This window comes from Mesoplodon bidens (assembly GCF_964165515.1).
Source record: "Mesoplodon bidens genome assembly, contig: HAP1_SCAFFOLD_352, whole genome shotgun sequence".
Lineage (NCBI taxonomy): Eukaryota > Metazoa > Chordata > Mammalia > Artiodactyla > Ziphiidae > Mesoplodon > Mesoplodon bidens.
In genome coordinates, this window is record NW_027672295.1 from 265702 (window position 1) to 293102 (window position 27401).

A 27401-nucleotide genomic window follows, 5' to 3' on the forward strand; every position below is an offset into this window, starting at 1 on the left:
CGGTCATTTTGGGGGGTTGATTACAAAGCACACGTCATGGATTCTAGATTTTTAAACGTTAAAAACTTTCCCCTAAGAGAGAACAACAGACCTTAAAGATGATCTCTTTTCACTCTTTTGATTTAATCATATATACCTTTTGACATTTCTCAAGAAAGAGCCTACAGACCAGATATTGTGTCAGGCCTATCTTTCCACGTAGCGTCGAATTGGATTCAATCAGCAGCCGAGTTTGTCATCCTAACGACATCCTGTGGAGTTAGAAGCTCACAATTACAAAGTGCTTCCACATCAGTGATATCGTTTGCTTCTCACAGTAAACCTTAAGGAAGGGAAGGGAGGTAATGTTACCCCCACTGTACAGATCAGTAAATTGAGACCTACTGCCACTTTGTCTGGCTTATTGGACGAGACAGCAGCTTCCTTGGAAGGCACAGAGGGACTGACTCTGAGGGGGGCGCATAGGAAAGTTTCCGGTCGTGGCAGCAACGTGTCTCTGCAAAACAGGATCCTGAAAAGGGGGTTTTCGGGTAAGGATGTGGTAATGAAATACTAGAGCGGGAAGACAAACACTACTTATGTCACGCTGTTGCCTACGGAGAGCTCTGGTTGAATGGCTTCCTTCCCTAACTCTCTGCTTTCTCAGTCCTATCCATTCTTCAAAGCCAAACCCAAATCCCACAGATCCAGGAGCCGTTCTTGAGTATCTAGCACAGAGAAACCATAATAACGACACCTTAAGATTTCCATGTGCCTTAGCTCCTTACATCATGATAAGCTTTCGAGGTAGGCTTCGTAGTCCGTTTTACAAATGAGGAAAGTGAAGCTCAGAGGGGTTCAGTAACTTTTCAAGCTGACATAGCTAATAAGCAGCAAAGTCTGGATTTCAAACTCCATCACCTCACAGCGGCCTCACCTTCCTGTACATGTATCACACCTTGTATATTGCCTGCCCACGTGTCCCTTAGTTCATCAGCCTTTTGTTGTAAGTTCTTTGAGGGCAGAGAGCAAGCCTTATACTTCTTTGTAACCACCCCCTCCCGTACTTAGCAGAGCCCCATGTACACAGTAGGTTCTCAAGAAGCATCATATGTTAAATATCTATTTGGTAGGAACAGTAGTTACGGGATTTTTTTGGTACTCTGAATGTCAGGGTCTCTGCTGTATATAATTAAAACAAGAGTGAACATGGGAAAAAAAGAACAAAACAACCAATGGGTCAAAGAGGAAATCAAGAGAGAAATTTAAAAATATCTTGAGACAAACAAAAATGGAAGTAGGCCAAAATTTGGGGGATGCAGTAAAAGCAGTTGTAAGAGAGAAGTTCATAACAATAAATACCTACCTCAAGAAACTTTACACTTCAAGGAAGTAGAAAAAGAAGAACAAATGAAGCTCAAAGTTAGTAGAAGTAAGGAAATCACAAAGATTACAGCAGAAACAGAGACCAAAAAGACAATACAGAAGTTCAGTGAAACTTAGAGCTGGTTCTTTGAAACGATAAACAAAATTGACAAGTCTTTAGCTAGAGTTACCAAGAAAAAAAGGGAGGACTCAAACAAATAAAACAGAAGTAGAAGAGGAAATATCACAAATGGTACAACATAAATACAAAGGATCATAAGAGACTACTATGAAAAATTATACACCAAGAAATTGGACAACCTAGAAGAAATAAAAATTCCCAGAAATATACAACTATGGAGAGAGAATCATGATTAAGTAGAAAATAGGAACAGACCAATTACTAGTAAGAAGACTGAATCAGTAATCTAAAAGGAGGTCAACATCATGAGTCATCAGGGAAACGCAAATCAAAACCACAATGTGATATCACTTCACACCTGTTAGGATGGCTATTATCAACAAGCCAAGAAATAACAAGTATTGGTGAGGATGTGGAGAAAAGGGAACCCTTGTGCACTGTTGGTAAGAATATAGACTGGTGCAGCCACTGTGGAAAACATTATGGAGGTTCTGCAAGAAATGAAAACTATAACTACCATATGACCCAGTAATTCTACTTCTGGGTATTTATCCAAAGAAAACAAAAACACTAACTCAAAAATACATATGCACCCCCATATTCACTACAGCATTATTTTACAATAGCCAAGATATGGAAACAACAGAAGTGTCTATCAATGGATGAATGAATGAAGAATTTTATATACATTATATATACACACACACACATACACACACGATGGAATATTACTCAGCCATAAAAAGAATGAAATCTTGGGCTTCCCTGGTGGTGAAGTGGTTGAGAGTCTGCCTGCCGATGCAGGGGACATGGGTTCGTGCCCCGGTCCGGGAAGATCCCACATGCCGCAGAGCGGCTGGGCCCGTGGGCCACGGCTGCTGGGCCTGTGCATCCGGAGCCTGTGGTCTGCAACGGGAGAGGCCACAACGGTGAGAGGCCCCCGTACCACAAAAAAAAAAAAAAAAATCTTGCCATTTGCAACAACATGGGTGGGCAGCATGATGCTAAGTGAAATAAGTCAGAAAGAAAATGACAAATACCATTTGACCTCTCTTATATGTGGACCCTAAAACAAACAAACAAAACACAAAACAAGCTCAGATACAGGAAACAGATTAGTGATTGCCAGAGGCAGGGGGTGGGGTGGTAGGAGAAATGAGTGAAGGGAGTACACATTTACTTTTAAATGTTTTTACATTTAAGCAAAGAATCTGTGTTACAGGTCTATGACATAACTTCATTAAAGGAAAGGGGGAAAATTTATCTGAAAATGAGTAGACATTATAAGACTGAGGACTAAAGGAACTATATGAATAAGCACTCTTCTCTTGTTAATAAAGTGGTTTCCCTCACTTCTCAATTCTGATACCCCTATACACGTGTACTGGGTTTGAGCAAGTAATCAAAGAGATGATGAATAATGGTTAAAAAAAAAAAGAAGAGACACATTTTTTAAAAATAAAATACTGTTAATTCTGTGGAGGTTTATTAATAAAAAATAATGTTTAAAGGGGGCAATGTTGCTCATTCTGGTTCTGAATGAGTCCTTCCTCCCTATAAAAAGCAACAAACTTTGTGACTATATAGTGATTGCTCCCTGCCCCCAGGTGCCAGGGTTGGGGGCTGCAGGATTCAGGGCACTGCAGGCCTTTTCTTCTTTGTCACACAGCCTCTCTTGCATCTTCTCTTCCCTCAGTTTCCATTACCTCTCTCTTTCCTGGTTATCTTCACTTTTCTCTAACTGCTCTTTCTCAGGTCCTCTGCCGGCCCCTGGTCTGTTTCCCCAGAGCTTTGTCCTTCACTCTCCCATTGTGCAGATTCCCCAAGGGACATCTTCTAAACCCAAGATGCCCATGTCGTCCACCCTGTATGTTGAAGACCCCTACTTACATCTTCAGGCTGCCCTCTCTGCTGAGCTCCAGAACTGGACCCCAAATATATTTAATCACAGGTGTTTACAAAGTTTCTACTATGTATGACATAACTGGGAAGAGGATATCTCTACCTGTTTAGATAATTCAAATTTGACATATTAGAAACTGAACAGATCATCTTCTCTGTTTCTGAATGGCATCAACAATCACCCAAGCCAGAGAGGGAAAGAGAGAGAGAGAGAGAGAGAGAGAAGGAAGGAGAAGGAGGGAGATGGAGGGAGGGAGGAAAGAAGGAAGGAGGAAGGAGAGGAGGGAGGGAGTGAAGAAGGAAGGGGAAAGGGGGAGGGAGGGAGGGAAAGAAAGGAAGCAAGCTCAGTGCTCAGCCTAGTTCGTGGTCAAGAAGTTACAAAGTTTATACTGTGGAAGTATAAGTCAGTAATTGAAATGCAGTTGAGATATGGCATCCGTGATGTCTATGGAATAAAAACACTCAAAAGTACCTAATTCCAAAAATGCTAGGACATTTCTAACATAGAAGTGTATTTTATATGTTCTCATAGGACTGCTTTAAGGATTGTGGCTAACTTAAGTCTTCTATACCAGGAAGCTGACCAGATTCCCCAAGGAAATGCCTTGGACCTCCACACCCAAAGCACTGGGTTCAGAGCACTGCACACTAAAGAAATGACTCCCACCAAATGCTCATTCCTGACCAGGCAAAAAATAACTCTCCCTATTCCTGAGGTCTGATAGCAGGTGTTTCAGTGAAATGACAAAGAATGAGCCAGGAAAGAGACACATCATATTCAAAAAAGCCTGTGCCAGCAAGGAGAGCGGGGGCAGGAGATGGCAGTAAACTGGGGACTTACAGGAACAAAGAACACAGAGACAGAGCAGGTGTGGTAGGGAGATGCTTTCCTGAGATCCGTGACCTTCCTTTGACCACACACATCAGAGAACTGTTCAGATGAGGTCAAGAAACTCAACAGTTGGTATTCAACGTACCAACTTGGCCAAATGCATCTGTCAGTGTGACCTGAATTGCCTTGGGTTTCACCTATTTGTGGGCATAAATAGAGTTCGAGAAATGGTATCAAGCAAAAATTTCCTGGTTTATAGTTCTGTCTTGTTGTAGCATTTTGGTCCCTAAGTACACACACACTGAGCATCCTCAGAGGTGTTTGCATGGGTTTCAAAAACATGTTCCATTTGTTCTTCCACTTTGGCAGCCACTGGAATGTCAGGTGTCAGCTAAGGTATCCGAGGATGGCTCTGTCACACTGACACTGCTGTGTGCCCTCCATGAAAGAGCCATATTTTCTAGTCTGCCAGGAAACCTGGAAGAGTGGTTCACACCCTGAAGATGGCAGGACAGCCCTGTGTGCCTTTCACTCTCCTTAGGGCCGTGCTCCATGTAGAAACACAGAGATGCTCCTCTTTCCTTGGGACACAAACCTAGTGCAAGGGGCTGAACAGAGGAATAATACCTTCTTGCCTCCTTCATTTCTCCATCTCTGCATCCAAGTATTTGAATCAAAATTATTCCAAAATTCAAACTATTTTATGAAATGCTTATATGTCATGTTGGGCCTGATACTTATAAAGTGGATAAAAGGTCTCTTCTAAGAGCTTCAGGGTTGAGAGAGAGCACCAGAATGGTAAGTCCGCTATAGACGCAGCGACTACGTTTTCAAGGTTTAGTGGACAGTTCCTATTTCAAGTAGTCTGCTCCATAAATACACTTGTCTTCAGACAATGTGAAAATAAAATGACTGGAATACTGTGGAGCAAGGAGTACAGTAAGGCGCAGCAGGGTTTCATGAATTAACTATGCAGTAAGGACCTAGAGGTTTTTTTAACCATTTTTCTTTTCCTTTCCATGTATGAAAATAAATTGCTAAAGAAGATGAACTTCTGGGACTTCCCTGGTGGCACAGTGTTTAAGAATCCACCTGCCAATGCAGGGTACATGGGCTCGAGCCCTGGTCCAGGAAGATCCCACATGCCACGGAGCAACTAAGCCCGTGTGTCATAACTGCTGAGCTTGTACTCTAGAGCCCGCGAGCCACAACTACTGAGCCTGCGTGCTGCAACTAATGAAGCCCGCACGCCTAGAGCCTGTGCTCTGCAACAAGAGAAGCCACCACAATGAGAAGCCCGTGTACCACAATGAAGAGTAGCCCCCACTCGCCGCAACTAAAGAAAAGCCCGCACGCAGCAATGGAGACCCAACGCAGCCAAAGATAAACAAACATTTTTTTAAAAATCAAAAATAAATGTGAAAATGTTTTCTTTTGCTCTAATAGTAAAATAATGCATTTTCTCAATCTGCTGTTGTTCTTTTTAAAAAGTTGGTTTTGCTACTCCTTTTTTTTTTTTTTACAAATAGAAGTTTCAAATTTTATGTAGTCTGAACAGTTGGTCTTTTGTTTTATGATTTCTTAAAAGGATTTTAAGCTTAGGAAGTCATCCTTGGTTTTAAATTCACAGATCTAATACCTTGTTGGAGCAGGCATTTGGAAAAGGATGTTTTAAAAATATTTAACTTTTTAATATATCTGGGATTTTTTTTGTTATACACTAGGAAAGATGGGTCTAAATTAATTTTATTTCCCTTAAATTCCTACCCAGTTATTCCTGCACAAGTTAATGAATAGTTCTTCCTTTCTGGTGATGTCACTTTTGTTTCCTAGCCAATTCTTGTATGGAAAAAAAATCAATTCTGGACTGTCTAGTGTGTGTTCTATATCTTTATATTTTTCCTTCTTTCTGTAGTGTCTTATTTTAATTATCATAGCCTTATTTTTTTTCACCATAGAGTGTTTATTTTCCATATAAAAGGGCAGAAGCTAACATGTGAGCAAAAGGGTAAAAAGCGTGGAGCTCGTGTGGGAGACCATGACTGGTGACTTGAGGCTGAGGGTGGTGAAGGCTGGTCCAGGGGGAGAATTGGAGGTTGGGATGAAGAGATGGGGTCAGATCCAGGCCCTGTCCTTCAGGCAGACCATGAGACATGTTGATGCCAAAATTTATGGGATATAGCAAAAGCAGTTTTAAAAGAGACTTCTCACAAAAAATGCGTACTGGTCTTGGAGAGTTTCCCAGAGAGGCATGGGGTGAGGGATGGTGACGACTGCTGTTCACCCTGGGGACAGAGTCAACTGGCGGCAGCCACCGTTGGCGCTCTCCCCACCATGTGGACACTGGTGCTGGTGGGCACCACTCCCTCCAGCTCAGCTTTATGCTGTACTTAAATATCTAGTGTGGCTGCCGTTCATATTCTTCATTCAAAAATTTCTTTGATAAACTTATCAATTTTTTCTTCCTGAGAACATCAGAATCTAGTCAGATTCTCCAAATTTTCTTAGAATATTTATTGGACTTTGTAAATCATTATGAGGGTTGTCATGAGCTTGTGTATTATTTATGTATGAATTTACACCCATTTTCAATCAACTTTTGATGTTAGTGACGACAGAACACAGATTAGAGTCAATGAATTAGTCTAAAATAGTAACAAAGACATTTTATCTCAGTTGCCTCCTTCACTTGAGCAATTCATAGCCAAATTAAATTTAATCCCCTTTCATTTTTGCACCTAAATGTCTGGTGGAGATGTAATGCAACAATCAAGGATCCAGTGACTGGCCTCAGGGTGCAGAATAAAAGACACAATGATCAACATTGTCAGTGAATGGATTTGGAAACACTTGAAGGGTAATTCACGTTTCAACTTTTAACTTTCATTTTAATTCGTCAGTATTTCAAATGGAAACCCATGATCCCCTTCTGCAAGAATTTTCACCTTGGGTGTTTACAATTCTTTTCTCTTATTTCCTTTGCCCTCTTCATGCTTGTGGTATCTGTACAGCAAGTTCTCCTGGCCCTAATTCTTAGTACTCTTGAAACTCTCCTGACAGCAGAAAGCAGTGATCAGATAGGTTGAATGATTCAATGGAAATTTAATCGGATCTCATTTTAGCTACGTGTAAGAAGCAACCTGCTATGAACTAGAATTGTAATGCTGGAAGTTATCTGATTCCTACAGGCCTCTCTTCCTTCTCTGCCCTGGTGAATGACTGCTATAGGAAGTTAAAGCATGTAAAACATGATAAACATTGATTTCTTGCCTTGGCCATTGAACTGGACATCTTGCCTTCTTGCAGGTAAAACTGAAGAGGAGTATGATAGATTCTAACTTTTATTTATAAGGGTGAAGCTTTTAAATGTACTCACTTAAGTTGCTTCTTGAGGCAGTAATGTCCTATTTCCTTTAAATTAGACTTCCAGCTTTGAACCCAGTTTATAAAGCAAAACAAGATGAAACAAAAACCTAGACAAAGCAACCTCTGTCAGTAGAACACTTTAACAAAGACTGATGACCTGAAGAATAGGGTTGACAAGATGCGATTGGTCAGTTCACTGCTCTGAAGGAGAGGCATCCTTTATTTGTGGCTGCCTAGGGAAGGCCAGTTACAACGCAGAAAAGCTAAGAAATGGTAGGAGAAAGTGGAGAAACAAACAGGAAAAGAGTGAAAAACTGCACATAAGAAAAATGGAAGGTATAGAAGAAACAGCAACTTTCACAGTTGATTGTGCCACAGTTCAAGAAGAGTATAGCGACCACTGTTACATTGTTGGCCCGTGATCTCCCAGTATTTGCCTCTGTGTAGTCCTCTTTCTTAGAACCTGAGTTGGGAGTATGACTTATTTTAATTAACTGGAAGTGGCAGAGTGATGCTCTATCAGTTCTTGTTCCAAGCCTTAAGAAGTTCTGCTTTTGTTCTCTTCAGAGCCATGATCTGCTTTATAAGAATTCTGTTAGCCTGCTACAGCTATGTGGAGAGGCTGTCAGAAAAGCCACATAAGAGGGAGAGGCCCTGAGAGACAAGCCTGGCCATCCCAGTGTCTCAGTCAAGCCCAGGCCCCTGCTGACCTGCCAGCTGGATGAGTCCACGTGAGTAGCCATCAGTAAGATCAACAGAAGGGTCACCCAGCCAAGCCCAACCCAGATTGCAGAATTATGAGCAAATAAAATGTTCATTGTTTTAAGCCACTAATTTTTGGGGTGGTTTGTTATACAGCAAAATATAGCTCCTGGCATGTTAAAATGAAGTCAGTGATCAAGACGCAGTGACTCTACTCTCTGAGACAGTATTGTGTGGACTGAAGATGCACGTCTGGGACCAAAGCAAGCTTGGTTCAAATCCTTACTTTTTCACTTTTTAGCGCTTATGGCCTTGGGCAAGTTATTTAATCTTTCTGGGGCTCAGTCTTGTTATCTGTGAGTGAGAGAACTATTTCTTCTCTCACAAGATAGTTAAGAAATGAAATGAGTGAAAGTTTGGGGCACAAATTAAGTACCCACCAAATCTTATATTATTTGTTATATTCCATTTCCTTCCTGTCGTTCCCTCACCCCCTGAGGGGATAAAAGTGATCCAAACTACATTAACTTTTTAGGGTAGCCCTGTGACCTGCTAAAGGCAGTTCTGTCATAGGTCAGTTTTGCACTGCATATGTACATTTGGCAAACAATTGTTGTGTTTATATGAAAAAGAGGTAAACTCCTAAAATACAGGTGATGGACTTTTAAAATGATAGCAGGTTTGTGGGGCACTGCTGGAGACAATGCACATGTGTCCATGTCCCAGACGGCCTACACCTGCTCCTCTGCAGTATCACAGCTGTTTATTAGACTAAGCTGGGGTCACCAAAGAATACTGAAGTTACATTCAGCTTATTTTATTGCAGAAGGCATGAAGGCACATGCTGTATTTCCATTTGGTTTTCACAAAAATGCATTACTATCTCAATGGTTTGTGAAGTTCACTTAGGCAAAAATTGCAGATTTCGAGGTAGTACTGCATAAACTTTGGTGTTTGTTGAGTCCTTGTCTTCATACTGGAAAGAAGCAAGTCCTATATTGAGTGACTAAATTATGTGCAGACACCAAGAGAAAACACACACATGCACACACGCGAAAGAAAGGATTAAGGAAAAAAGAAATAAACCTGCTCTGGCCTCAGTTTCCAATTTGTTAAATGAGAAAGCCAGACTAGAAGGTTCTCCAAGGTCACTTCCAGCTCTGAGTTTTAGCAGACATCTCAAATTCTGTGCATTTATTAGCGCTTTGTGAGATTAAAAACACAGGTTGTTCTCCAGCAAAACTTTAATTGCAGAGCTTTAATTAGAAAAAATCAAAATACTCTTTCAGATTATGCTTTTTTAATTTTAGTTTTAATTGTGTTTTTATTGTTTCCATATTATTTTAAAAGAGAGATGAAAGCTGCAGTTTGACAAATTGCTACATCCGTCTGCTTGCCGTACAACTGCCCTAGCAAGTTAACTTAAAACAACTTTCTAAAATGTACTTTTAATGAGAAACTTAGACCCTTGAAATTTGAATAAAACATTTTTTTTCCTTCAGACTTCTTATAGGGCTGTAGAGTTTCCATACCTCAGTGCCAAGAGCATGGCAGAGGAATTTCGCTCAGCTTAGTAATTACCTTGTGTTACTCTAGCTCAAAGTTGTTTTTCTCTTAATGGCTTAAGAGAGCCATTCAAATGCTTTGATTCTAGTAATACAAGTTTTAATGGGCAAGGCAGGTGAATGCCCATGTAATGTTTAGCCTATTAAACTGGCCATATCCAAAGCTTATGCAGAGTAAATTCTTACTAGGGACTCTGAATAAGGGCAGATCAACGTGGACAAAAGCTTGAGAAAATAAGAGAGCTAAAGTAAGTCTGCGAATGTCCTTCCTCTCTCCAACTAAGATCCCGATTATAGTGGACATTTATTTTTGCCTTCTTTCATGGCGAGGGGAAAGAGCTCCCCAAAGTCTCCCTGTGTGCTTCCAGAATGTTGATTCACCCACAGGCTTCACAGTGGACCATGTATATGAGACCACGGTTTCTCAGACTATCTGTGGTGAAGGACCAGTTTGCTTCATCTCCCACACCCCCATCCACTGTGGACTGGTACTTGTATATAATATAGTAAAAATGAATCACTGGAAAAATGACACACAAACTATGACATACAAAAGATAAGCCTGTTTTTATTATTAAATTTAATGACTCTCTCAAATTGCAGTACAAGTTTCTAACCATCCTCAGTTTCTATACTTACCTTTTTTTTAACATCTTTATTGGAGTATAATTGCTTTACAATGGCGTGTTAGTTTCTGCTGTATAACAAAGTGAATCAGCTATACATATACATATATCCCCATATCTCCTGCCTCTGGCATCTCCCTCCCACCCTCCCTATCCCAACCCTCTAGGTGGCCGCAAAGCACCGAGCCGATCTCCCTGTGCTATGCGGCTGTTTCCCACTAGCTATCTGTTTTACATTTGGTGGTGTATATATGTCCATGCCACTCTCTCACTTCATTCCAGCTTACCCTTCCCCCTCCCCGTGTCCTCAAGTCCATTCTCTGTGTCTTTATTCCTGTCCTGCCCCTAGGTTCTTCAGAACCATTTTTGTTTGTTTAGATTCCATATCTATGTGTTAGCATATGGTATTTGTTTTTCTGACTTACTTCACTCCGTATGACAGACTCTAGGTCCACCCACCTTACTACAAAGAACTCAATTTCGTTTATTTTTATGGCTGATGGTCTAAACTTATCTTGTTGTAGATGGTAACAAACATGTGGAAACAGGCATTGGTCCACGGACCACACTTTGAGTAGCACTGACCTAGACTAGGCCAGTAGTATTCTCTGGTTCCCAGTAATTATTTCATGGGTGTTCTTATGACCTGAGCTGGTCCCAGTCACTTGAATGTTGGAACTTTGGTTGAGAAACTGGGACAACAATTCTGTTTTTCCTGGCTGGATGCCACCTTGGGACTATAAGAGAAGTGGCTTGAGAATGAGTCAACACCAAGAAAGCAGAACCAAGAGGTAGCAAGTCAGAAACTGAATCTGCTCCTGTGTTATAGAGAAATAGAAGCCAATAAATTAAAAATTTTGCTCAAGCTAGAATTCATTAGGTTTTCTATCATCTGCAAGAGAAAGAGTCCTATGTGATATAATTTGCATGTTTCCCCCTAACTCTCAGTCACCTTGCCAGTCATCTTTCCAAAACAGAGATCTGGGAAGGCCATTCTTCTGGTTATGAAAACCTTAGCTTCCCACTCCCTTGGTCCAGAGTTCAGGCTTCTTAAACTGTCATTCAAAGTCATTCACAGTTGAGTCCCCTTCTTTCTCAGCCTCATTTTTTTGGCTACTCTCATCCTCAGACACATGCCCAATGCTTTAGTGTGACCACACATGCACTTTTATATATGTTATAGGTTTGCTCATGTTCACTTTGGCTGGATTGCACTTTCTCTTCGCACACCCTCCTCTGATTTTCTAAGAATAGGAACTTGAGAACATAAGGTGTTCATTACTTTTAAATGTTAAGCATTATGCATCACCATCATTCCTGCTGACTCAAGGGCTAATTTTGAGAGTGTTGGCAGGAGGGCAAATTGATGCACCCAGACATTTGACAAAAACTGCATTTAGACTCCAAAGCTTTCATTTCATAGGGAGTCTGATATGGTTATATTACCAAAATCTCAGAAAACAACAAACTTAGACAAAGTGTGACTTTAAGTTATTGCAAAAACGAATAAGCAAGAAATGAAAACATATGTGTGCACCAAAATGTGTACACAGATGTTCATAGCAGCTTTATTCATAATAGCTGAAAGTGGAAACAAACCAAATGTTCATCAGCTGATCAGTGTATAAACAAAATGTGGTATATCCATAAAATGAAATATTACTTGCCATGAAAAGAAGTGCTGATACATGTAACAACATGGACTAACCTTGAAAACATTATGCTAAGTGAAAGAAGCCAGATATAAAAGGCCACATATTGTATAATTCCATTTATATGAATGTCTGGAATTGACAAATCTATAGAGAAAGTCGATTCGTGGTAACCTAGGGCTGGGGAGAGTGATGAGATTGAAGGGTGAAGGCTAGGGGGAACAGAGTTTCTTTTCTAGAGTGATGAAAATGTTCCCAAATTGATTGTAGTGATGGATGCACAACATTGTGAATATACTAAAAGTCATTGAACTGTACACTTTTAATGGGTGAATTATATGGTATGTGAATTATGCCTCAACAACGTGCTTTGTTAAGAAAAAGAGTTTATAGGAGCTTTATTCATAGGTGCCAAAACTGGGAAGCAACAAGATGTCTAAGGTGAATGGATAAATCAACTGTGGTACATCCAGACAACTGAATAGTATTTATTCAGCACTGAAAAAATGAGCTATTAAGCCATGAAAATACATGCAGGAACCTTAAATGCATATCATTAAGTGAAAGAAGCCAATCTGAAAAGGCGACCTACACACTGTATCATTTCAACTATATGACATTCTGGAAAAGGCAAAACACTGGAGACAGTAAAAAGATTGGTGGTTGCCAGGGGTTAGGGTGGAGCGTGCAGTGAAGAGGCAGAGCACAGAGGATTTCCAGGGCAGCGAAACTACTCTGTGTGATACTACAATGGTGGAGACATGTCACTATACACTTGTCTGACTCACGTAAACTATGGGCTCTGGGTGATAATGATGTGTCCATGTAGGTATGATTGTAACAAATGTCCCACTCTGGTGCTGCATTTTTTTTTAATTTCCTTCCTCCCTCCCTCCCTCCTTCCCTCCCTCCCTCCCTTCTTTCCTTTCCTTTCCTTTCCTTTCCTTTCCTTCCTTTCTGCTGTGTTGGGTCTTCTTTGCTGCCCGCAGGCTTTCTCTAGTTGCAGTGAGCGGGGGCTACCCTTGGTTGCGGTGCATGGGCTTCTCATTGCAGTGGCTTCTCTTGTTGCAGAGCACGGGCTCTAGGTGTGTGGGCTCCAGTAGTTATGGCTTGCGGGCTCAGTAGTTGTGGCTCACAGGCTCTAGAGCACTGCCTCAGTAGTTGTGGTGCACAGGCTTAGCTGCTCCGTGGCATGTAGGGTCTTCCTGGACCAGGGATCGAACCCATGTCCCCTGCATTGGCAGGCGTAACCACTGCACCACCAGGGAAGCCCTGGTGCTGGATGTTGATAGTGGGAGAGGTTATATGTGTGTGTGGAGGGGTGTTGGGGGGGTCAGATGGCATATGGGAGCTCTGTGTTTTCTGCTCAGTTTTGTTGTGAACCTTAAACTGCTCTAAAAATTAAAGTCTAAAGAAAGAAGCAAAGGAGGGTGAGGAGGAAGGTGGTGAGGAACAGGAAGATGGCCAGGGCAGGGACGGAGAGGAGGAGGAGGTGACCTCACAAGGCCCGTCTCAGTTGGCACCACGTCTGAAATTTTCCCTGCCTCTCTCTCGTTTCCCTCCTGGCGGAAGAATTAATTGCTCTTTCATCTGTGTTTTCATTGTGTTCTTATTCCTACTTCTTTTATAGTTCATATCACTTTATTATACTTGTTTGCAGGCCTTACTTACTGAACTATGACCTGCCTGAGGGCAGAGGCAATGCCTTATTTTCTTGATATTTCTATTAGAAATACTACATGGTAGAGTTCAATGGAAGTGTGGTGTGTGTATGAACGAAGAACATCTTAAAGCGGCAGTGTTAAGTTCAGTTTTAAATAGAATCTGTTGTTCTTCAGGCTTTTTGGTAACCTAAAAAAAGCTCCCTCTACGTGGCTCATCCCTGGGACCGTGGCCAGTGTGTGAGCGAGAGCACTGAGGATATGTGACAATCCTAGACGAACGACTTATCCCTACTGAGTCTCCTCCAATAGGCAGTGTACTATTCTAGTAGAGCTTTTCGGAAATACTCTTTCTTGGGGATAATCTAACCATGTGCAGCCTGAAATCTGGGACCAGACTTCTGTGTAGTGACGAAGGTCAACTGGGAAGATGTCATTGGGCGGAGAGGAGAAGATCTCACTCTACTGAAAGCCACCACTGCCACCTCAGGATGGCTGCCTGAAATGCTCTGGTGAGAGCTTTATTACAAGGCTTTGGGGTTAGATATATGTAAAATGTGTGACATGTGTTCCTGGGAGGGATGACATTTTAAGCTTTTATTATTCATTTATACCTTACTGAGAATCATATGTAATAGAGTTCTTGAAAGTAGGTTTTAAGAGGGCAATAGAGAAAACTTATCAAGATACTGGTGCTGAGAATGAAAAGGAAAAGGTACCTAAGAGGTGATAGGATGCCAAAAATAGCTTTTCTTTACTTCCCAAATTTGGCCTCATTTAATGGATAAAGTGAATATTCTCAATCACATAACCACTTTAATTTTAGTACCAGGGCATACTTTTAAAGAAGTCACTTATTTATATTGTTTAAAATAGTAACATTGAGAATGTGAGGAATTTAGTAGGCAGGGCTCTACTACTTACTTGCTGAACGATCTAAGGAAGTTTCTTCCCGTCTCTGAGCTTCATTTTTATTTACTGATAAAATGGGCACAATAATACCTGTACTGTTTACATCACAGGATGTTTGTGAAAATCCACTGAGATTGCTGAAAGCAAAATGTTCTATAAATTAGACAAATAAATTTATAATTTATCATTGATGTTAGTCTAGGAAGGATAAGTGCTGTGAACTTCTCCTACTAAATACCAATGGAGTTTATTTGTGGTTGGTACAAAAAAAAAAGAAAGAAAAAAAAAGTGCTGTACATTTAGTCCTTTGTTTCTTTCAATTTTGAAGGAGCTCTACCAGGTTCTGAAAAGGAATCTTATTAACATTTGGGGAAAAGCCTTTTTATTGAAACTTCTTGTAAGTTTTACACGCAAGGCACACACATGTATGTAAGGATATCTAGCCAACATGTGCCCTTTTAAAAGAGAAAAGCTCTTCTATAACCATCTTCTCCAAGGATCGTTAATTTGTATCAGAAAATTGGAGAGGCATGCAGGGATACCTTCCTAAGGAGCATAAAATGTCTGAGCAGTTATCACCCATAGCATCTGTCCCTTCTCTGATCTATTCCAGAGATCACTTGCCAATTCACAAATGCCATGGGGGACCTCTCCTGTGCGGTTATGTAACTCTTGACCTGTGTAGGGCTTGCCCCTAAAACTGCACCATGAGGTCCTTAAGGACAGAGCCTGCGACTTACAGGTACTGGTGTCTCCTAGTTTCCAGCAGGAAATATTTATTAAATGAAAACTTGGCTGAGGCTGCATATCAAGGTCAGGAGGAAGTGGTGCCTCTTGGCAGATTTTATCCTCAGGGTAGGTTACCTGTTCCTGCATAATTGAAAGAAGACTCTGTGGGTTTGAAGGCTGTCTAACCCTTTCACAGGAGATCAAGTAACTGTGCTAGGCCATGGGTGTCAAATAAAGGGCATCACAGTTTAAGAAAGACATGAGAAATTAGGAGACAGTTTAGAGAACAGCTATCATGAAGATAAAGAGTTTAGAAAGGAAGATGTAGGAAGAGGGGAGGGAAATACTGGGATTATTTAAACCTGACAAGAGGAGCCTGAAAAAAAGCATGGCAGGTAGTTGATTTTCAAACATTTATGGGGATGATTATATAGAGCAGAGCTTCTCAACCTTTGTGGCAAGGCACACTTAAGAAAAGATGATATTTACAGGGCCCACAAGGATAATCAGGTAAGGCTGCTCAAGACTCGATTCTTCTCTAAGGCTCTGACATTCCTGGGTCCCACCGTGCCACCAGAGGACTTAGCACAGCCTTTGGGTAGTGTTATGGACAGAATATTTGTGTCCTACCAAACTCATATGTTGAAACCCTAAGGCCAACAATATGATATCATAGTATTAGGAGATGGGGCCTTTGGGAGGTGATTAGGTCACAACAGTGGAGCCTTCATGAATGGAATTAATGCTCTTATAGAAGAGACCTCACAGAGCTCTCTCACCCACTTTTTCTGCAGGGTTGCTGGGAGAAGACAGCTGTTGACGAACCAGGAAGTAGGTCTCACCAGACACAGAATCTGCTGTTGCCTTCATTTCGGACTTCCCAGCCTCCAGGACTATGAGAAATACGTGTTTGTTGTTTAAGCACCCAGTCTATGGTGTTTTGTTACGGCAGCCCAAACTGACTAGGACAGGGATTTGTGCACATGTTAGAAAATTGATGTCCCCTAGTCAGGGACTGTCTGTGTTTTAGGTAGAGTAGGAAGAAGTAGGGTCAAAACAAAAGATGGAAGATTGGAATAAAATGAGAAAACACTTTATTCTTAGATTTGAAAATACCAGATGGGTTTGTCAAAGGGTGCGTGTGTGTGTGTGTGTGTAGCATGTCCTAAAAGTCTTTATGCAGTTTAAGCTTCACTAACTTCAGAAAAATAAGTGCTACAGACTTATCCTCAAGATCTCGTGAAAGTTTAATTATTTACATTTATTTTATAGTAACTTTAGTTTTGTGAATGTTGAACAATGAATTCTTCATTTTAATTATTTGAGTCAGCCCCTCTGACTGAAGATGGTAACGGCTGACTGCAACAAAAAGCAAAATTCCCTATTCAACATTCACAAAACTGGATAAAAGAACTTTTAAGTTCTTTAGAACTGGGTTTGCATAGTGAAAAGATTCTATAGGAAAGATGGATTTAAGGACATATATGATCCTGAGTATAAATGTGTGGGTACAAGCAAAAATTCCAGACAGTATTTCAGACACTTAAGGCAGTGGAATTGGTGAGACCCAAGTCAAGTTTCTATCAAACAGCAGAGGGGACCCAGGTAGTATCTGGGTTACCGATGGGACAAGCAGAAAATTTCATTACTGTAAATATATGAAACCATGAAAGGATGGAGTTGGAAAATAGGACGGCAGGGTAGGGCAGAGGGACCTGGAAGGCCCAGCAGGGGCGGAAGGGGTTGCTGGACTGGTGGGTGGGGGAGGGGCCGTGGACACACCCTCTCCATGTTGTCCCCTCCCCCACACTCAGAAACCCTTTGTGACTCTCCAGTGCTCTGTGATGCAGGCCTGGGACTGCTCAATAAATTCAGTAACTTCAAGCAGCCTTGTGATTCAGAAAACGGAATTCAGAAAATGGAACGCTCTCTCATTTTTGAACAGCTTACTGACCCATGTCCGAGCTGTGACTCAACATCCTTGGATACTGACCAAAACCTCGTCGTCCTGTGCGGGTTGGGGTTGCTTCTTCTGTTCCTGTGGTACCTGGTGCGCTTGCCATTTTCATCTATCTTTAGTAAAACCAAAGACATCCGAAAGGTAAGCAGCCCTGGGTGAGCCCCCAACGGAGATTCTTTATTGTTGTTTCCATTTCTATTCCCACATTTTGTGTGTGTGTGTGTGCATTGTTTTTATTAGTTTCTGCTTTATAACAAAGTGAATCAGTCATACATATACATCTGTTCCCACATCCCTTCCCTCAAGCATCTCCCTCCCTCCCACCCTCTCCATCCCACCCCTCCAGGCGGTCACAAAGCACCGACCTGGTCTCCCTGTGCTCTGTGGCTGCTTCCAGTGGAAGCCCATGTCCCATCTGAGTGTTTGGAGGACTCCAGGATAAAATCCCAAACAGTAATTCTGTGGCCCTGGGTTGGGTTATTTAGAGAGTTTGGGATCTCTGCAGGAGAACAGAGTTCCCCATTGCTTGATCATGCCTCACATTCTCATGTCAGGCATCACTCGACAAAGCCTTCCTTTGTGCTGGGCTGATCAGAGCAGCAATGCTGAGCCTCTGACCATAGGCTGGAGCCTGAGCTCCAGGATACAGGGTCCTATCTGAGGGACATGGACGTAACTGTTGGCCTCAGATGCTAGGCCCTCCTTGGGCAGATGACTTCTGACTGAGAATATCAAGTGTGGACCTCATAGTCGAAAGTCCTTCTTTGAGTTTGTCAAAGAAGAAAAAAATGGAAAGCATTTTAAACCTTTAAAATTGATAAAAAGAAGGAACATAAAGTTCTGTTAATTAAAAGAGAGTCATATTATTCACGGATAATGAATATCTGAGTTTCCTAGAGAAGAGTGAGAGAAATGAGCCCCAGCCCTTCATTCTTTTCTTTTGTTCTCAGCATCAGGGCAGAGCCAAGAGGAGAAGGAAAGGTGGAACACCAAAAGGTAAGGTTCTGCCTATCCCACCTGAACTCTCCAAGGGTGACCCTTCCTGCCTTTTCCAGGAGATCCAAGGTCCCTGATCTCTGAGGATGTCAACTGCTAGGTACAGTTTCTCTCAGAGACCAGAGTTCTCAGAGGAGAGGCTTGTGGGAAGGCAGTCAGAGCCTGAGACACTTCTCAGATTCCCTGCTCTGCTCATCGCTGGGCATGAAGCAGTGATGGACCTGGGCAATGGGTGTTTCCCAACAGGTGGCCAGGTGAGATGTCAAGAGTCAGAACTTCTGTGTCCTGACTTTGTAAAAGTCCTTTGACTTCCTGGATGATCAGATCCCTCTCTAAGGCAACACTGATCTCTGGGCTTCACATGGTGGTTTTGAGCATCACATGAGATAAAATGCATGTGAAAGTACTTTACAAGAAGCAACATACACATGTTAATATCATTGACCATTTGACCTCATCTACTAATTCTTGGGTCTTTCAGAGTCTAATATCCCAAGGGTTTCCCATAAGGGGACTCCTTTATTATCCCTATGCTTCTACCTTCATTACATATAACCCACTCTCCTGGTTTCTCAGGTTGGAGATGTCACCAGACAGAAACAGAGGAGAAAACGCAGCTGATTTCTATTCTGAAAAGGTGACTCTTTCCCCTTCTTTCCTGATCCCCCCTTAGCATGTTCTATGCAATTCCAGGGATTCAGTGCAACCTGCTGTAGTCATGGCAGGGGGTAGCATAGGAATGAGTATGTGATGAAGGCCTTGAGGTGAGGGCTACTGAGCATGTTGTGAACTCATGGATGTGGAGCAATGTGAAGGGGCAGCAGGCTTCCAGTGACCCCACCCCTGCCAGGCCAGCAGGTCCCCCTTTCCTTGTTCTGGTCCTGGTTGCACCTTTGTACTTCCTGTCTTCTGCAGCACCCTGGGCCGGCACGATGACACCACCCGCTTGCGTCAACTCTTATGTCCAGACCCCTTCTGTGAGGTGTGTAATAATGCAACTGCTGAGGTCAGTCGGCTGCTACTCCCAGAGGCCCTGGAAGATTCTACTTCCTCTGTGTCCCGGTTGGCTTCCACAGCTTCTGTGACTGAGTCATCGTTTACTCTGTCCCCTGCCTTCTCAACAGTCCCTCCAAGGGACCTAACACCAGCCTCTCTGCTTGAGCCTACCACACTGCCCACCTCCGTTCTCTCCCCTAACCCAATGACCCCCTTAGCTGACTCTTTTTCACCCTCCCCATTGGGTCATTCTCTGGCACCAGAGCCTTTTCCTTCCTTGGATTCCAAATTCCCTGTGGACTACTCCCCACCCCAACCCCTTGCCTTTCCCCGTCTCCTACCACGTGACACTCAGACAGCAGGTCCTGTTCTCCCACGAGAGGCCACTTTGTCTCCGGATACCATTTTCTCTCTTGACCCCACCCTTTCCCAAGATATCAACCCCTTATCAGATTTGTCCCAGGCAATGAATCACCCCGATTCTTTTGATTGTCATCATGCACCACCAGCTCTGTCTGTTTCACCACAGCCAGACTGCACTTTATCTGTCACTCAATCTAAATCAATTGCCATCTTACTGAAGCCTGTTCCTGAGAACTCACTTCCAGAAAGCCCTGGTGTAATGTTCCAGCTAGAGGAAGATGTGGGGAAAGATCTGGGACACAGCCTAGAGAATGGCCCAAAAGATCACCTGTTGAATGACCCAAAGAGCTCTTCAGGTAAGGATCTGGGGTATGACTCTGAGAAAGACCTAAACAGTCAGATGGTGAGTCTCTCAGAGAAAAATTCAAGGGTGTCAGCAAAGAGTCTAAGTCGGAGACAACTTGAAAATGTCCTAAAAGGACATTTGAGCAAGAAGTTGGAGGACATACATGAGGGTCGGCTCCCTGAGACTGTGCGTAATTCATGGCATGCTATCAAGCAAACATTGCTTCTTTCTGTGAAATCCCACACCCAAACAAAACAGAGAAGTTTGCCATCATCAGTGGGTGAGGCCTACCCCCTGAATACCTTCCAGGACCTGACTTTTGTTGATTCCAGTCAACAACAGATGCTGGAAGCCCATATTAAAAGGTTTCATATGAGGATGTTGTGGGCCCTTCCCCGCAAGGTCCTTGAATCCATCCAGATCTTTAAATTGAAAGATGCCTCATGCCAGTCCTTGTCTCATGCCAACTTGCCCTCCTCAACCAATGTGATTTCTGAGGCAGACTCCAAATCTGGGAGCTTCAAGTCCTTGAGAGGAAGCTCTGCATCTCTCCATGGAGACAAAGTGGGAACAACAAATTCAGCCCCTGACCTGGATCGTTCTCTCCCTGCCACCTCACCTGTGGGCAAAGGAGGACAGAGGGTCCTGAGACAACCACGCTCTGATGTCAACCGTGGGCTGGCAGAGGGTGTTCAGAGAATTAAGGATGCCAGACAGACTCGTCTGCCTGTCTCCCTCTGCATCACAGGGAAAGCAGGTCATAGACAGACTCAACTAGCCAACAGATATCCCCAAAAGCTGCTTGCAAAGCAAGCTGGGGCCAGATATGAGCCGAAGCATAAGAGTGTGCGTTCCAGTGATAAAGGAGAAATGCTACGGGGCAAAAAGGTGGAGAAGTCAGAACCTGTTTCAATGCCCAGATGGTCTAGGGAGGTATTCACGGCTGAGGAGCTTGATACTCTTCAATTGAAAACTAGTGACATGTTGGCAACTAGCAAGCCAGGGAGCTCCCAAATGATAAATGTGAATGAGAATAAAGTAGAAACTACCGTGACCACTGGAAGCCCCCCACCCAAATTACCAGTTCCCCAAGATCCTAAATCATTAGACCTTAAAGAACAACTGTTCAGTGAGTTGAACTTTAAACTGGAGAACAGCGAGCGTAGCCAGGCTCAAGGCCAACCCACTGACACATCCCTTACTTCAGATAACTTGACTTACGAGGCCTCACTGACTCATGCCCAGGGTGTCTCAGGTGGGGACATGGGAGCTTCCCAGGTGCTGAATGTCCATTTGGAGGACAGAGGAATCAGGATGGAGCAGCAGCAGGAACCTTGGGTCCCTAAACATGCCTTAAGGAGGTGCCAGGATAAGAATTTCCCACCAACTGCAAAGAGAGTGAGCCCTCTGGAGCCCAAGGCAGAAGAGCTTGATCGAGGGGATAAAGGGTTCGGGACATCCCAACTTAGGAGGAAGCGTTTCCCTACTCAGGAGATGGTACTAGAGAAGACACTTGCGAGCAAGTCTTCCCAGATCCTATCACAGAAGGGACAGTCTCTTCCTGAAGGCCATATCAGAAAAAGAATGAAGCACTTCTTGCAATGGCTTTTTTCTGGGATAAAATACAAAAGGCAAGAAGATGCCCAGGAAAAGGACAGCCCCATATCAACTGTGCAGAACAGAGGCCTAGTTAAAAGTAGAGCTGTCTTGACTGGGACAACTGAAGCTCAGAAAATCGCGACAGGCATCAGGAAGTTCCTAGATGAGAAACCGGGGTGTCAGTATGCAATGGATGTCACCTACCCTCAAGAGCCCCTTCCTTCCCCAGTGCACTTTAGGAAAACTCAGCAAAAGGCGCAAGTGCAGGTCTGGACAGAGCCTGTCCAGGGGCATCCTTTCAACCACAGGGCTCCCTCCTGTAAACTGACAAATATCAAGTCCTGCCATCAAGAAGCTATCTTTGCTGGCCAGAGTTATCTTCCAAGTAGTACAAGACAGATCAGAGATAAGAAGAGACACCCCCAGAAAGTTGTGGCATTCAAGGACCAGCGACTGTGTCACAAACATCCCCCACCAGTGTCCCACAGGGAGCCTGTGCCCCATCCAAGCCCCACCCGCAGGCGTCAGGCTGGCCAGGCACCCACCACTGCGCTCAGCACTGCTGAAGGCCCTGTGTTCAGACATCTGTCTCTACTGTCTAGACAGAAAACACTGCCCCAGAATTTCCAGGGATGAAGACTTCCCATCCAGAAATAACTCCTTCCTTGTAGAGATTATTGATTCTCCCCAATAAATATTTATCTAATAATAGTGTATCTTTTCTGTGTACTGTGTACTGTGTTGGGGGCATGGGATTTGGGTAACTCAGGGCTTATGTGTAAGGGAAAGGAAGGAGATAGTTCAGCTCTTACTGATTGCTTCCTTTGGCTTTGGCTAACAGGTGACCAGTCCTCTGGAGTTCTTGCTGAGAAATAGATATTGTGCCCCTTCCACCCCCGCCACCACCCCCGCCCCGCCCCAAAGCCCATTTCCTCCCTGATGAAATTTGAGGAGGTGGGCTTTGTCTTCTGCCGCTTAGCTTAGCCTTAATGAAAATGTATAGCAGCCCACATATCCCCCCTCACTGAATGTTTTATATCCTTTAGAGAAGTAGGGGAGATAGGTCTTTTATACCTGAGGAGCGTTAAGTACAGGTATACTTTCTGAAAATAATGCTGAAGAAGAAACAACAGCTTGATCATTATTTAGAACTCAGTTACCAGAGGCTCCTACAGGGGGCTGAACCCTGAATGGCACTATTTGGGCGGAGGTGCTGCTCCACTGGACCCTGGGCTACTTGCCGTAGGGTCCAGGAACAGCACAGCAGCTGCTTAAGAATCTGTTATGTGGGTCATGTTAATGTATCGGGAGAGCATACTTTAAACTTGACATGGAGGTTTCCTTACTAGAAAGGCACCCTGGGGAAGTGGTTCCCCTCCCGGGGTATTTTTTCAGGCTGCTCAGTTGATGACTGGTTTTTTTTTTTTGCAGAGGAAAACACCACTCAGCTGTCAGTGGTAGGAATGTTGACCAGGCAGCCACCTACCTCCCAGGGTAAAATACAGCTGAGAGTAAGCAAAAGATGTCTTAAAGTGAGTGGGAAAGAAAGAAAAAGTGAAGGGAAAGAATGTCCTTACTGGTGGAACAAAGTTCATGCCTCATCATTCCCATATTCTGACCCTGTCCTGCTCCCCCATTCCTCAATCTGATCCAAGCACCATGTCCTTGAGGCTGACCAGAGAACTGCACGGCACACTGATGCCTTATATCAAAAAGGCATGGGGGTGTCTTTGAGCACTAAAACAGTATCTCCAAGGATGTCATCAAGATGGCATCCCCCTCTTTGGGGAAGGTGATCATGGTGCTTTCCTTCCATCTATGCTTGATGGGAATATACAAGATATTGCCCTTAGTGTGTACAGTTCACCAATCAAGATGAAGGTGCCACCACTGATATTAATAGCCTTGGTGGAGCCGTGGTACACCTCCCCAGGATACCTGCAGCTCAGGAACCAGAGGTGAGTCCTAGACTATGCACTGGGGTTATCAGACATTTGGGGGCTTACCATGGACCTCCTGTTTTTGGCCAAGGCTGCACACATACCCACCCTTACAGTGAGGTCTAGAAGGAAGGCAACTCTACTTGTACAGACTGGGACTCAAAAATAGGGTGAGTATCCTATAGAGCACCTGAGGTAGTTTTTCCAGAAAGACTTATGGATACTGGGTGTTAAAACAAAAAAACAAAAATAGATGTCCACTACAGCCTTCTCTCACTACTTTTATTTTCTTATCCAGAGTTATGACATTGATCCTACAATATCTGAAGCTTATGGTCACACAGAGAAGGCAGATTCCGTGGAGCCCCCGGGAGAGGGACAAAAGGTGGGAGGGGGCCCAGGGTGGGGAACATGAAGAGGTGAGGAGTGGTGGAGGGCTCTAACCTCCATGTGGATAGACCTATCAGTAACCCAGCTTCCCTGTTCCTACATCATCTCATTTTTACTTCCATTCCAGTGCAGTCACTGCCACACTGTAGAGCTTATTACCAGGAACACTTCTGCCATCTGGAATAATACAGTCTGACATTCCACCCTTTGGCCTCATCCTCCATCCTCCCAGCTTATATACTACTTGTTAATTTTTCAACTTTAGGTCGTTTTTCCACTTACTCTTCCTCTATCCACCAAGCTCTTGTTTTCTTTTTCTCTCTCTCCAAGGTAGGCTTGGTGGTCTATCAGGTAAGCAACATTTAAAAAGCTCCACTACAAATAGGTCCCATCCAATCACCTTTAATCCTTCCCGTCTGGCAAAATCCCCTATCTCTGCCTTTTCCAGAAATACCTTCCCATAAGTAGCTGATGACTATTGGATTAAATCTCACAATCAAGTCTACTGATACCATGATAAATTCAGCCCTCATGCTACCTGGAAATAATGCAGCCATTCCACAAATTCTTATTCCATGCTTACTAACATGTGAACAAAACAAATGGAACTTAGGTCACTGTTTCCTTAGTCCATTTTCTCTCCAGTGCTACTCAAATCTATTTCAAATCTCCTTCACTTTTCTCAAATTTAGGCCATCTCCACTTGCTCAGCAGATGTGCCAAACCACCATTCACAGAGGAACTAGAAGTCATGAGATGGGAAATTTTCATCAAAATCCTTAAAAAAAAAAATTTCCCATTCCTCCTTTCCTTCTTCCTTCCTGTTATATGGAAAGAAGTTTCTTTCCCAACGTCAAAGGAATTACACTTCCTGAAATTTCCTTATTGAGAGATAGCTAAACTCTAGTCTTGATGGACTGATCACCCTGGCCAGGTATCCTTTTGCTCCCTCCCTCTCCTTATGAGTCACTCTACATCTTTTATTATTTTTAAAGCTTTTTAGTAAAAAATGTTTAAACATGCACGAAAGCAGACAGAACAATGTAACCTCCCATACACCCCTCACCCAGCTTTCACAGTTATCATTTGGCATGTGTGCTACATCCCATCTTTTACACTATGATTAAAGTGCAAAAGCCCATTTAAACACCTTGTCATCTATCTCTTAAGACATATGCTATGTGCCCATGTCAGAGCTCTCACATTTCTTTGATACTTATCACCTGTGGTACACAGTTATTCACAACAGATGTACACAGCATTGGTGACAAAAAAGCATTGTGCTTTAGAGGCTCTGGCAATCAGTTCTGCTCTGCCTTTTAGTCAACCCTAAGGAGTCATTTGAATGAATTCCTCCCTCAACCCCATATAAGAAGTAATCTTACAGGTCAAATTCAGTGCACAATATTGCTTTCCCTTAATCACACAGTAACTATAACATGCAGAGAGCATAGAAGTAGTAAACTGTGCATGTTGATAAAGACTTGACATTACTATATGTGTTTTCAAATATTTACAAGAAAATATTTTTCCTGTCACATAGTTAAAATGAGCTATTGTGTTCCGAGTTAAACACAGTAGATAAAACACACTTGTTTATCTTCTCTCTTTCCCCAAATGCCATTAAAAGCAAGAGTAGATGAAAAAAAAAAGTAAGAGTAGGTGAAAAGAGGTTCAACATCTCTAGCCATCAGGGAAATGAAAACCAAAGCCACTATGATATAACACTTCACACACACAAGAATGACGAGAAAAACAAAGTCAGATTAAAACAAGTGTTGGTGAGAATGCGGAGAAACTGGAACCCTGATACACTGCTTGTGGGAATGAAAAATGGTGCAGCTGTTTTGGAAAACAGTCTGGCAGCGCTTCAAAGTGTTAAATATAGAATTACTATGTGACCCAGCAACTCCACTTCTAGGTATGTACTCAAGAGAAATGAAAACATATGTCCACACAAAAACTTGTAAACAAATGTTCAAAGCAGTATTATTCATAAGAGTTAAAAGGCAGAAACAACCCAAATGTCCATCAACTGATGAATGGGTAAATAAAATATGGTATATCCATGCAGTGTAATACTTTTGGCGTTAAAAAGCACTGATACATGCTACAACATGGCTGAACCTTGAAAACACGCTAAGTGAAAGAAGCCAGTCACAAATAACCACGTATGATTCCATTCATGTGAAATATTCAGAATAGGGAAGCCAAGAGAGGACAGAAAGTAGATTAATGGTTGCTTAGAGCTGGGAGATGAAGGGTGGCGGGTAATAGCTAAAGGTTACGGGGTTCTTTCTGAAGTCATGAAAATGTTTTTAAAATTGTGATGCACATATCTGTGAGTATACTAAAAATCCTGGAATTACACACTTTAAATGAGTAAATTGCATGGTATGTGAACTATATCTCAATAAAACTATTCAAACAAAGGATTTAAAAAGAATAAGTGCTTAAGGATGACTAGAAGGAGAGAGGATACAACAAAAGATGTCAACACATTTTTGGAAGATGGAAATCTGGTGGAGAAATGGTAACTGGTGAGCAGAGCAGACGAAGTGCTGGCAAACCAATTCACACCACAAAACGCCAGAAGACGGATGACCTGGTGGCACCAGATCAGAAAAGCTAGGGGTTCCATGCTGTAAACACGTTGATTTTTTTCCTTCTTTTTTTTTTGTATTGTGTTTAATTTAAAAACATTTGTTGGTGGGGAGGGTGTGGTGCTCTTCTTCAGCATTTTGTAAAATCCTGTTGAAATGTGCAGAGGGTCCCAGGTTTCTTGCCTGGGACAGAATGTGAGAAAACTTTTGAAGCTGGCATTACACATTTCTGGGGTTTGGGTATGGTGATGGTGGTAGCTGCAAGAATCAAAGGCAGAAATCCCAAAGTTTAGCTAAAATCCAGGACAGCAGGCAATGGTCCATTTTTTAAATGTATTTATTTGAAAATAACTAAACTTGTGGAAAAGATGCATGGATGGTAAAAACTATGTACCCTTTATCCAGACTTACCTACTAACATTTTGACCCATTTGAGATCTCTCTCCTCTCTCTGTCTCTGTTTCTGTCTCCTTCCCTTCCTGCCTCCACTCTCTCTATATATGAATACACACACACACACACACATATATGAAAAATATGCATACATTTCTGAATATTTGAAAATACATTTCATGCACCATGCACCTTCTCCTTGAATATTTCATTGTGTATTTAAGAAAAAGAAGATTCTCTTACATACAGTACAGTTAGTTTTCCCCTTCAGTAAATTTAACAATGACATAAAACTTTTAACTAATCTCCCATTCATATTCCATTTTTGTCAATTTATTGAGTAATGTCCTTTGTGGCTTTTTTTCAAAACCTCCATTACAGG

The 27401-nt window shown here is 42.6% G+C and overlaps 1 long non-coding RNA gene across 5 annotated transcripts in view; it reads right to left on the minus strand.

Annotated features, from left to right (window-relative positions):
- Positions 1-27401, minus strand: part of LOC308610390 — a 174203-nt gene that overhangs the window by 55454 nt on the left and 91348 nt on the right. The window contains exon 3 of one of the 5 annotated variants that reach the window (XR_014014533.1): positions 1901-2392. The exons of 3 other annotated variants lie outside the window; for them this stretch is intronic. This is a non-coding gene — a long non-coding RNA (uncharacterized lncRNA). Of the gene's footprint in view, positions 1-1900; positions 2393-17099; positions 17507-27401 lie in introns of those variants that run through there. One more of the 5 variants, XR_014014534.1, reaches the window with a different exon arrangement.